Source organism: Lynx rufus, unplaced genomic scaffold (assembly GCF_022079265.1).
Source record: "Lynx rufus isolate CCGP_SWC_20201006 ecotype Redwood Valley unplaced genomic scaffold, mLynRuf1.p SCAF_6, whole genome shotgun sequence".
Taxonomy (NCBI): domain Eukaryota; kingdom Metazoa; phylum Chordata; class Mammalia; order Carnivora; family Felidae; genus Lynx; species Lynx rufus.
The window spans coordinates 120971630-120981180 of record NW_025814878.1 but is presented as its reverse complement, the minus strand read 5'-3'; the positions used below and the strand labels follow the sequence as shown (position 1 = coordinate 120981180).

The 9551-nt window shown below is 43.3% G+C and overlaps 1 pseudogene; it reads left to right on the top strand.

Annotated features, from left to right (window-relative positions):
- The first annotated feature begins 6109 nt into the window (after positions 1–6109).
- Positions 6110–9415, top strand: LOC124529216 (HIV Tat-specific factor 1 homolog; annotated as a pseudogene).
- The last annotated feature ends 136 nt before the right edge of the window (positions 9416–9551 follow it).

The following is a 9551-nucleotide window of genomic DNA, read 5'->3' as shown; positions in this document are numbered from 1 at the left end:
AGCAATGTTATTGTTGGGGTTTATAATCCTGTCCTAACACCCGTGTTTCTTACCTGTCATGTCTTGGAAAGGTGTCCTTTTTATTTTTATGTTTTCCTGAAGATTTTATGGCTCCAATCTGGATATTGCAAGAACAAGGATCCTGTCATAGCTCCGGATTATCTGCCAGCCCTAACCCCTCAATGCTGACGTGGCCCTTCCCGGGCAATGAGGCGCAAAAGGTCCCGAGGTTGTGGGCGGCCCTGCTGCAGCTGCTGCCCGTGCCCGCGCGAGGGCGCCATAGAGTCAGCCCTACCTCACCCGCACCTAAGTAGTCATCTGCGGCGCCGGCTTGTCACATTTAAAGCCTTCATTTTCTTCCTGTTAATCCATGGGTCCCTAAATACCTTTTTTAGTCGGGCTCCCCCCTACTGTCCTTAAATTGCACAAGAACCCTGGGGGCTTTCGCAGGGTTTTTGCTTCCAAACCTTGAGATGTGAGAGACTTGGAAAGTCTGCTCTACCAGTACTGGTGTTTCTCTGACCCTGACGTTTGGGGGTTACTGTAGAGTATACGGCCTGCAGCCCTCACCGATATTTGTTCACTGGGATAGTCATGCCCTAGATGGATCAGAGCATTCATGGTCCTCAGATTCCCTACAGTGGGCTCCTGAGGGGTAACTCTTTCAGCTTTCATTCACTCAGCCATTGTCCCCAAAGCAGAACATTCTGCGAGAGTGGTTGGCATCTAGATTTACTGTGTTATTCCTTTTTAAAAACAAACAACTTCACATATGTAAAAGTAAATGTTAAATAAATATGTATTAAATGAATACTCAAGTACCTACCATGTAATTTAACAAACACTAACATGCCTTTAAAGACTTGTGTGTCCCTTTCCACTACATTACTATTCTGAATATTTCATTATAATTCTACCACTTTAGTATGTGTCCCCAAATAATTTATTTGGCATGTTTTTATACTTAGTTTAAGTGATAGTGTGACCTGGTTTTTTTCCCCCACTCAGTTTATGATTATGAAATGTATACACCTTGATGTGGGTACCTGTAATTAATTTTTTAATGGGTAGTAAAATGAGTAAATGCTCTATTTCACACAGTGAATTTTCTAAAGTTGGCTGTTTTAATTTAGATTATAGTCTCTATTTGCTGTTTTTGCCAAGAATTTTAGTTCTAGCTGCTTTTTAACTCTATGAACTAACTGTATGTATAGTTACTGTTTTATATAGTCATTGTTTGTCTAGACTCCCCCATGTTTACATTTTCCTTGCTCCCATTTCCTATTGCATTTCAGGTCTTCCTCCCTTTTGGAGTCATTGTCCTTCTGAAAGAAATGCAGCTTTCAGAAATTCCTCCAGTAATGTCTATGCACAGCAAACTATATTTTTTGATTTTGTAAAATCTCTTTCTTTTACTCTAATAAGTGAAATAAAGGTTTAGATTTATAGTTATCTTTTTTGCAATGTGTTGATGATACAATGTCACTGATTTCTGGTTTCGGTTGCTGCTATTGGGAAATCAATTGTCACTTAAATTATTGTTCCTTTATAGGTGATCTGTCTATTCTTTCCATTTTTCTTTTGTGCCAAGCAGTTTCATGATGCTGTTCTGTGTATAGGTTTTCTTTTGTTTATCTTGTTTGAGATGTGTGGTACTTATTAAATCCGTGGCACTAATATCTTTCGTAAATTCTGAGACACTCCCAGATATTGTATATTTTGAAATGTGGCACTTTCCCACCTTCCCATTCTAGAAACCCGAGTAAAAATACAGCAGGTCTTTGTATTCTTTATGCCTTCTAATGTATCTTTCATCCTTTCCATTTCATTCCTTATTCATCCACATCTATCTTTCAGTTCACTAATCTCTCTTCATCTGGGTCTAATCTACTGTTTAACCTCTTCAATGAGTTATTTTTCAATCTAGTCACTTCTGAATGCCTTTTATATATCGTTCAGTGTTTGATTCCATTTTTATTTCTTTAAAGATTTTATACATTGTCATTTTGCATTATGTATCTCATAATACTAACGTTTAAAACTCACAGGCGGTAAAATCTATTGCTTGGTGTTTCTGCTTGTTCTCAGTCATGATGTTTTGTTTCCTCATGTGTTTGGCAACTTGGGGGGCTTGTATTAGGCTGATTTTAATCAGGGAGAATCCTGATGGGCATGAGATGCTTTTTTTCTACAGAGCAAATTCATGTTTACTTCTTCCTGAACTGAGGGTTGTCATCATTTGGGGCCACCTTATTTATATGGATTTCCCCTACTTTGTAAATGTGAGTAGAGTAAATTTCATTCCCAAACTCTATAGTACAGGAGAGTTTTTTTGTTTTTGTTTTTTGTTTGTTTTGTTTTTTTTTCTCCTACCCAGAGCTGCGATGGAGATAGACAGATTTGTTTCCTGTGTTCCTTTAAGGGCAGATGTAATCTTCCCATCTTCTCACAAGTGGCCCCGTTTATGTAAGGTCTCAGTTCAGTTGCCTGCATTGCACAGCCCCAACTCTGGTCTCTTGCTCCTTCTTGCCAGAGTATTGATAGCAGCATTTGACCCTGAGGCAGCCTAAGGTTCTGCCTTTGCTTATCATTCTGCTTTTAGTAACTAGTTAGGTCTTTTGTTGCTGTGGGGCAAAGTTGGTGGGGGCAGGGAGAAAGGGTTGGGGACACACTTGAACATTTCCCTTAGTTTCTTATGATCTCAGCAATGCACTGAGAAGTTTGTCATGATTTTTCTGGCCTCTAGAAGTTTTTGCTGCAGAAGGGTTCTTCAGACATCTTATCTGCCACACAGCAGGAAATGAAAGCCTCAGTGGGGTTTTCAAACTCAAACTTAGCAAAAGAATCCTTGACCCAAAAAACATTAGGCCCTTATTGAGCAAGGGGCCTCAGCTCAGACTTCTTTTTCCACTATGATCTCCTCTATAGGGTCTTGAGGGTTATTTCCTTAAATTGGCTTCTGTTCAGAGCTGATTTCCTTCCCACCCCCACCCCCTGGGGCAGAGGTCCCTAACCTAAGTGGTTCTGATCATAAAGTCTGAAAAAGGCTGCTTTGGTTTGAGCCTCAGTTCTGCCCTTGCAGTGGTGGGACCCTGGCCAAGTTACTTCAACTCTATAAGTCTCAGTTTACCCATCTGTAAAATGGATATAATAAGAAAATCTTCTATACTGCCAGCTCTTGCTGGGGGGAATCAGACAAAATGCAGTTCTCTCATCAATGATACAGGAATTCAAGTGACATGTGATCAGATTCCTGATAAACTTTGTCCTTAATTCATTTTAATGAATTTATACTTCAATGCATCCATCCCACTTTACAGAACGAAACAGTAAGAGATGAATAGAAATCAGACATACCATTCTGAGTCTGGATCAGTCCCAGGACTCTTGGGGATCCCAGATAGTATTTCAGACTGTTTCTGGGACCTTAGGAAAAAAAATTACAATTTGACAAGACTAAGGGTCTATTGGAATCTTGCACATCAGGTGGGGTAACTATGGAAGCCAGATTCCCCTTACTTAATAGATGGGGAAACTGAGGCCCAAACATGTTGATCAGCTTGTTCAAAGTTACTCAGTCCAAAAAAAAAAAAAAAATCACTCAATTACTGGCAGAATTGGGACTGAACTCAGGTCTCTGTACTGACCTCTGCTGCCTCTCTTGCATCTCCATAATGTCAGATTTTCCACCTTCTCCTCCTTTGTTCATTGAACACTATATACTTAACCCATTTGGTGAGAAAAATAATGTAATATATTAGTATAAATTTTATTCTAATCTTATATACCTCTATGTATGTTCCTATGTGATCACAATCAGATTTCAAAAGGAATTTGTGTTTTGTTTTCCCTGGAGTATTTTGTGTTTCCATGGAGATACTAACTGTGCTTGTTGGATTATTTAGGATTGCTCTAATTGCAACTGTTATATAAAACCATGTAAGCAAAAAAGGGTTATATGTTGCCTTGTATGGCCGAAGAACTGAAGAAAGGAACCATCAGGCAAGGATGGTTCCAGATGTTCAAAGGATGTCATCGGAAAGCTGTTTCTTTATATAGCGTGGATGAACTTTCCTCAGTGTTGGCTTTCCCTGCAGGCCAATGCTCTCTCTGTCATGGCACTTGGCCATGTCACATGGCCACAGCTCCAGATCCAGACAAGTGTCTCCTTTCCTGGAAGATCAGTGAATTCCTGAGTTGCTGGGCTGGGCTTGTGTGGGGCATGGAACACTGATTGATCAGGTCTGTCAAGTGCCACTCCTGGGTACTAATGACATGTCACACCTATCAAAACCACATGGCTTGGTGAAAGGGCATGATTCCCAAAGGAAAATCCGGGTGTTACCATCAGAAGAAACAGAAATAGATGTGGGACAGCAAAGGTGGCTGTTCACAACCCCTGCCATCCTAATAGCCCAGTGAGTGACCATGGCATTCTGTCATTACCCCCATCACAGGCACTTAGGTTGCCCAGAGAGGAACCAGATGCTCTGGGTTCAAATTCCACATCTGCTTCTCTATAGCTGTGACCCTTGGGCAAGTGTCTTAATCTAACTCTGCCTCAGTTTCCTCATGTGTAAGGTGGAGACAGTAATAGGACTTGTTCACGGGGTGTTAGGAGGATTAAAGGAGCTAATACACGTGATGAATTTATATCAGTCCCTGGCATATGTTACATCCAGCACGTTAGCTATTATTACTCATCATCATAACTAGCATTACTAAAAAAGCAAATATTTAATTTAGAAAATGGCATTCACTCTCAGGCACTTCCTTAGAATACTTCCTCCCCTAGTTGGAATTTCCTGGGCAAAGCTCCAGCTGTGTTTCTAGCTCCTGTTATTTACCTCCAGGCACTCTCAGCAGTACAGAGCCAATCAACAGTGTCACAATCCTAGTGCTGTTGCAATCCTAGTGATCTCAAGCCCTCTAGTCTTGCCTGGAGTAGCACTTTCCTTTAAGGGCAAAACAAAATATCTGGAGCACACATCAGATAGCTGGAGGGCTGACTGGGATTGGCCGGGCTAACCCACGGTTCCTGCGTCTTCCCCAAACTGAATGCTCATAAGCCATCTCTTTCCTACCTCCCCATCTTGCCACGGTATCCTGGGGCCCATGCCCCCTCTTGAGACCTGTGCCTGTTTCCCTCTCCTACACTTTCCAGCTGCCAGGAACTACCCTGAATATCCTGAGACTTTTCTTACATTGAGCAACGTAAGTTTCTTTCGTCTTTACTAACCTCCACCCAAACTAGGTGCGGGACCTAACTACATAACCAAAGAGAACTTTCTGAATCCAAAATAGGCTTCATGCTCCTAAGAAAAATGTTGTCATTGCCTTACATGTGACTGCAGTTATTATGATTATTTTTTCTGTTGACAGCAACTCCTGCAGCCCTGCCAATGCTGTTTTCATTTTAAGTTTTTCAGCAATGAGATCTTAATTATTTTTAATGTTTATTTGGGGGGGGGGGTGGGCCGAGAAGGGCAGAGAGAGAGGGAGACACAGAATCCGAAGCAGGCTCCGGGCTCTGAGCTGTCAGAACAGAGGCCAACGCAGGGCTCAGACCCATGAACTGTAAGTTCATGACCTGAGCCGAAGTCAGATGCCTAACCGACTGAGCCACCCAGGAGCCCCTCGGCAATGAGATTTTAAACCTCAGCAATGTACAAGGCTACTTGGTGCTATGGGAGTTACAGTGAGCTATAATAAGGTCCTAGCCCTTGAAGTACAAACAATTTTGGTTGGAAGGCAGAATTAACATCTTTGGCATACGGGAAACCCAAGTTTTCTCATGGAAGTTGGGCTTCAGGAACTCGGGAAACAGTGAGGAGTCATCCCCTTGAACTTCGGTCCTCTAACTCCCTTGTGGGAAGAGGCAGCATCCCCTGGCTGGTCAGACACTCCACCCCTGTGACATTTAAGAGTTGGTGACTTCAGAGACCACGTGGTGTGGCACCTGCTTCCTGCCTTGAGGGGGCCCAGCAACCCCACACGGACTGCAGGATGAGGCTCCAAAGGCGGCTGCGCTTCCTGTCCACCTGTCACACTTGTGGCAGCTGCAGTCCGCTGGGCATGAGGGAGGAGGAGCAGAGTTCATGCTGCCGAAATGGATCTCAGAGGGATCCGTGAAAAGAAGGAAGACAGCTGTTCAGGGAATTTCTCCGTGGGCTGCCTCTTGTCCCCAAACTACAGCCCCCATCAAGTGCCAGGGGCCAGTTTCAGCAAGCACGGGACCAGGAGAGAAACCAGGAAGTGAGCAATAAGGTCCAATCACGTGTCCACACTTACTGTCCACCTGGTGTGCACAGGGATATACTCTTAGCACAGGGAAACCACAGCCTTGCAGAGAGCCAAACTGCTGCTTGTGACCAAGCCTGGGGCCCCCAGCGGGTGCAGTGCAGACCTTGTTCCTCTGACAGATACTTAGGGAATACCTCCTGGGATGGGGGCTCCCCATACTGACGCAGCTTAAACAAGACTGGTCCCATCCATGCTTTCATGGAGCCAACAGCCTAGTGATGGACACAAACGTTAATCAGATGGTCCCTGTGTTTGACGTGTATGTGAAAATATCCTCATGTGTTTCTCGAGTAAACAAAACACCACAGAGATTTTTTTTTTTTTTAAGCCAGAAGTACAGGGTATCAGACAGGATATCCAACTCCATGCAAGAGGTTCTGGTGGGTTTCCTTAATCAAGTGACACAGGAGGTGGCCTGGGTGACAAGATGGGGGAGCATTCCTGCCAGAGGGAGCAGCCCGTGTCCTAAGATGGAGATGGGCTCTTGGTGGGAGTAAGAAGTTGGGTATGGCTGGGATGGAGACACAGAGTAGCCAGAGTGCCTGGAAAGGAGACAGGGTCACATACTGTATTCACAGACTAGCTCAAGGATTCTGAGTGTTTTCTGAGAGCCACGAGAAGCCCTTGAAGGATTAATAGGCCTCAAGAGTGGCACAAGCTGTGTGTGTGTGTGTGTGTGTGTGTGTGTGTGTGTGTGTGTGTGTACTAAAACAATGTTCTAAGCATTTGCAGAAAATGGGTTCTAAGGGACAAACATGAATAAGGGAAAATTATCTAGGTGGTTGTTGCAATAATCCAGGCAAGAAAAAGCAGCATCCTGGATGAGCATGGTAGAATCATGGATGGAAATACTGGGCAAATGAAATATAGGTAGAAGCTGGAGTCAGCAAGACATGAAGCTTGATTGAGTGGGATCCCAGATGAGGCCCAGGTTTGGGCCCCAAGCATCAGAGGAATGTTCCTGCCACTTACTGAAGAAAGAGGTGGTGGACGGGGTGTGGGAAGGAGACTTGATTACTGTTGAATCGGAGGTGCCTGGAAGAAAATCAAGTAGAATTCTCCAAGCATCAGAAACTTTTGAGGGATTCTGGAGGCAGAGTCTGACTGGGAAATAGCACCACGAAAGAAAGCCAGGCACAGTGAAAATACAAAAATGATGCCAGGCCTCGGACCTTAACTGGCGACACTGAGTCCGGGCGGAGTAAGCCAGCCCCTCCTTGCTCGTCTGGAGCTGCTCCCAATCTAGGCAGGACACATGGGCAGCAAGTACAGCTGAACAATGCAGGGGTTAGGGCACCAGCCACCACCCCCAGGGAGCCAAAAATCTGCATGTAACTCCTGACCCCCCAAACTTAACTATAATGGGCTACTGTTGACCAGAAATATAGTCTATTAACACACATTTTCTGTCTGTATTTACTACATTCTTACAATAATACATTTTTCTTAAAATTTTCAGTATGTCTAATAGCCAAAGTATGGAAACAGCCCAAAAGTCCATCAACGGATGAATGGATAAAGAAGATGTGGTATATATATATATAATGGAGTATTATGCGGCAATCAAAAGAATGAAATCTTGCCATTTGCAACTATGTGAATGGAACAGAGGGTATTATGCTAAGCGAAATTAGTCAGTCAGAGAAAGACAAATATCATATGACTTTACTCCTGTGAGGAATTTAAGATACAAAACAGATGAACATAAGGGAAGGGAAGCAAAAATAATACAAAAACAGGGAAGGGGACAAAACATAAGAGACTCTAGGGGCACCTGGGTGGCTCAGTTGGTTAAGCATCTGACTTCGGTTCAGGTCACCATCTCATGGTTTGTGGGTTCGAGCCCTGCTATCAGCTCAGAGCCTGGAGCCTGCTTCGGATTCTGTGTCTCCCTCTCTCTCTGTCCCTCCCCCACTCACACTCTGTCTCTGTCTCTCTCAAAAATAAATAACACTAAACACAAAATTTAAAAACAACATAAGAGACTGAAATATAGAGAACAGAGGGTTGCTGGAAGGGTTATGGGAGGGGGGAATTGGCTAAATGGGTAAGGGGCATTAAGGAATCTACTCCTGAAATCATTGTTGCACTATATGCTAACTAACTTGGATATAAATTTTAAAATAGAAAGAATAAACAATAAGATATCACTTCAAAATTTTTTTTTAGTAGGTCTAGGCTACACAGTTCATCTGTGAGTTTTTTCAAATTGTTGTAAATCTCCAAAAAATTTTCCAGTATATTTATTGAACAAAATCCACGTGTAAGAGGAACTGTGCAGTTCAAACCTGTGTTGTTCAAGGGTCAGCTGTGCTTGGATGAGGAATCTGCAAATGAGCAATTGCAAATTCGAGAACTATACAGAGACACCAAGAATCCCAGTGGAGAAACCCAGCCTTTCGAGGAGCAGCTGGCTGACATCCTTGCAGGCAAGAAGGCTTGGTTTCAGATCACTGGAGACTTCATGCCTGCATATCAGGCTAATGATGGTTTCTCAATGATGGCAAATCTGCCACCAATGCTAAAAAAACCTCTGCAGAGAAACACCCCCAATCCACCAATCTCAAAAAGGAGAGAAAAAAGAAAGCCTTCATGTAGAAGACAGAGCTACAAATATAAATGCAACTGGTTTGCCTACAGACATTATGGTGGAGGCATTTATACAACTTCTGATTTGGCATGATTCTGAGATCTTCAGAGAGACTTTATGGTCAAGTTTTACAAAGATAACAAGGAAATCTTAAAGCAGATGGGCTTTGCAGTTATTTGAAGAGGGAATCTGGATTGTGTAATGCTTTTGCATGAAGATGAAATTAGAAGCTAGAAATCACATATTGAGGTAGCTAAGTTTCAACTGGAGGGGAATATGAGGCATTAGAAAGGAAGAGGTGCAAGCCCCACAGGAAGGATCTGGTTCTGGAATAAAAGCACCTGGACTGCTGGAACATCCTTAGTGCCCCATGAGGGAATGGTCATCACCAAAGTGTTTCATCCTATGGATTTTGAGGATGGTCCATTGGTGCTGATCAGGGTCAGAGAAAACCTTTGAGAGTGTTCAAAGCTTGGGTCAATCAGGAATCTCCTTCTCTTTAAAAGACACCAGATGGCATAACCTCGGTGTCTTTGAGGAAGCTATCTTTGTACTCAAACCTTCGATGGAAGGTGGTGTGATGGTCACAGGACCCCTGTCTAAACATGGGATGGGGCTACAGATGGCCAGGCTGAGAAGACCCATGGGATTCCTATAC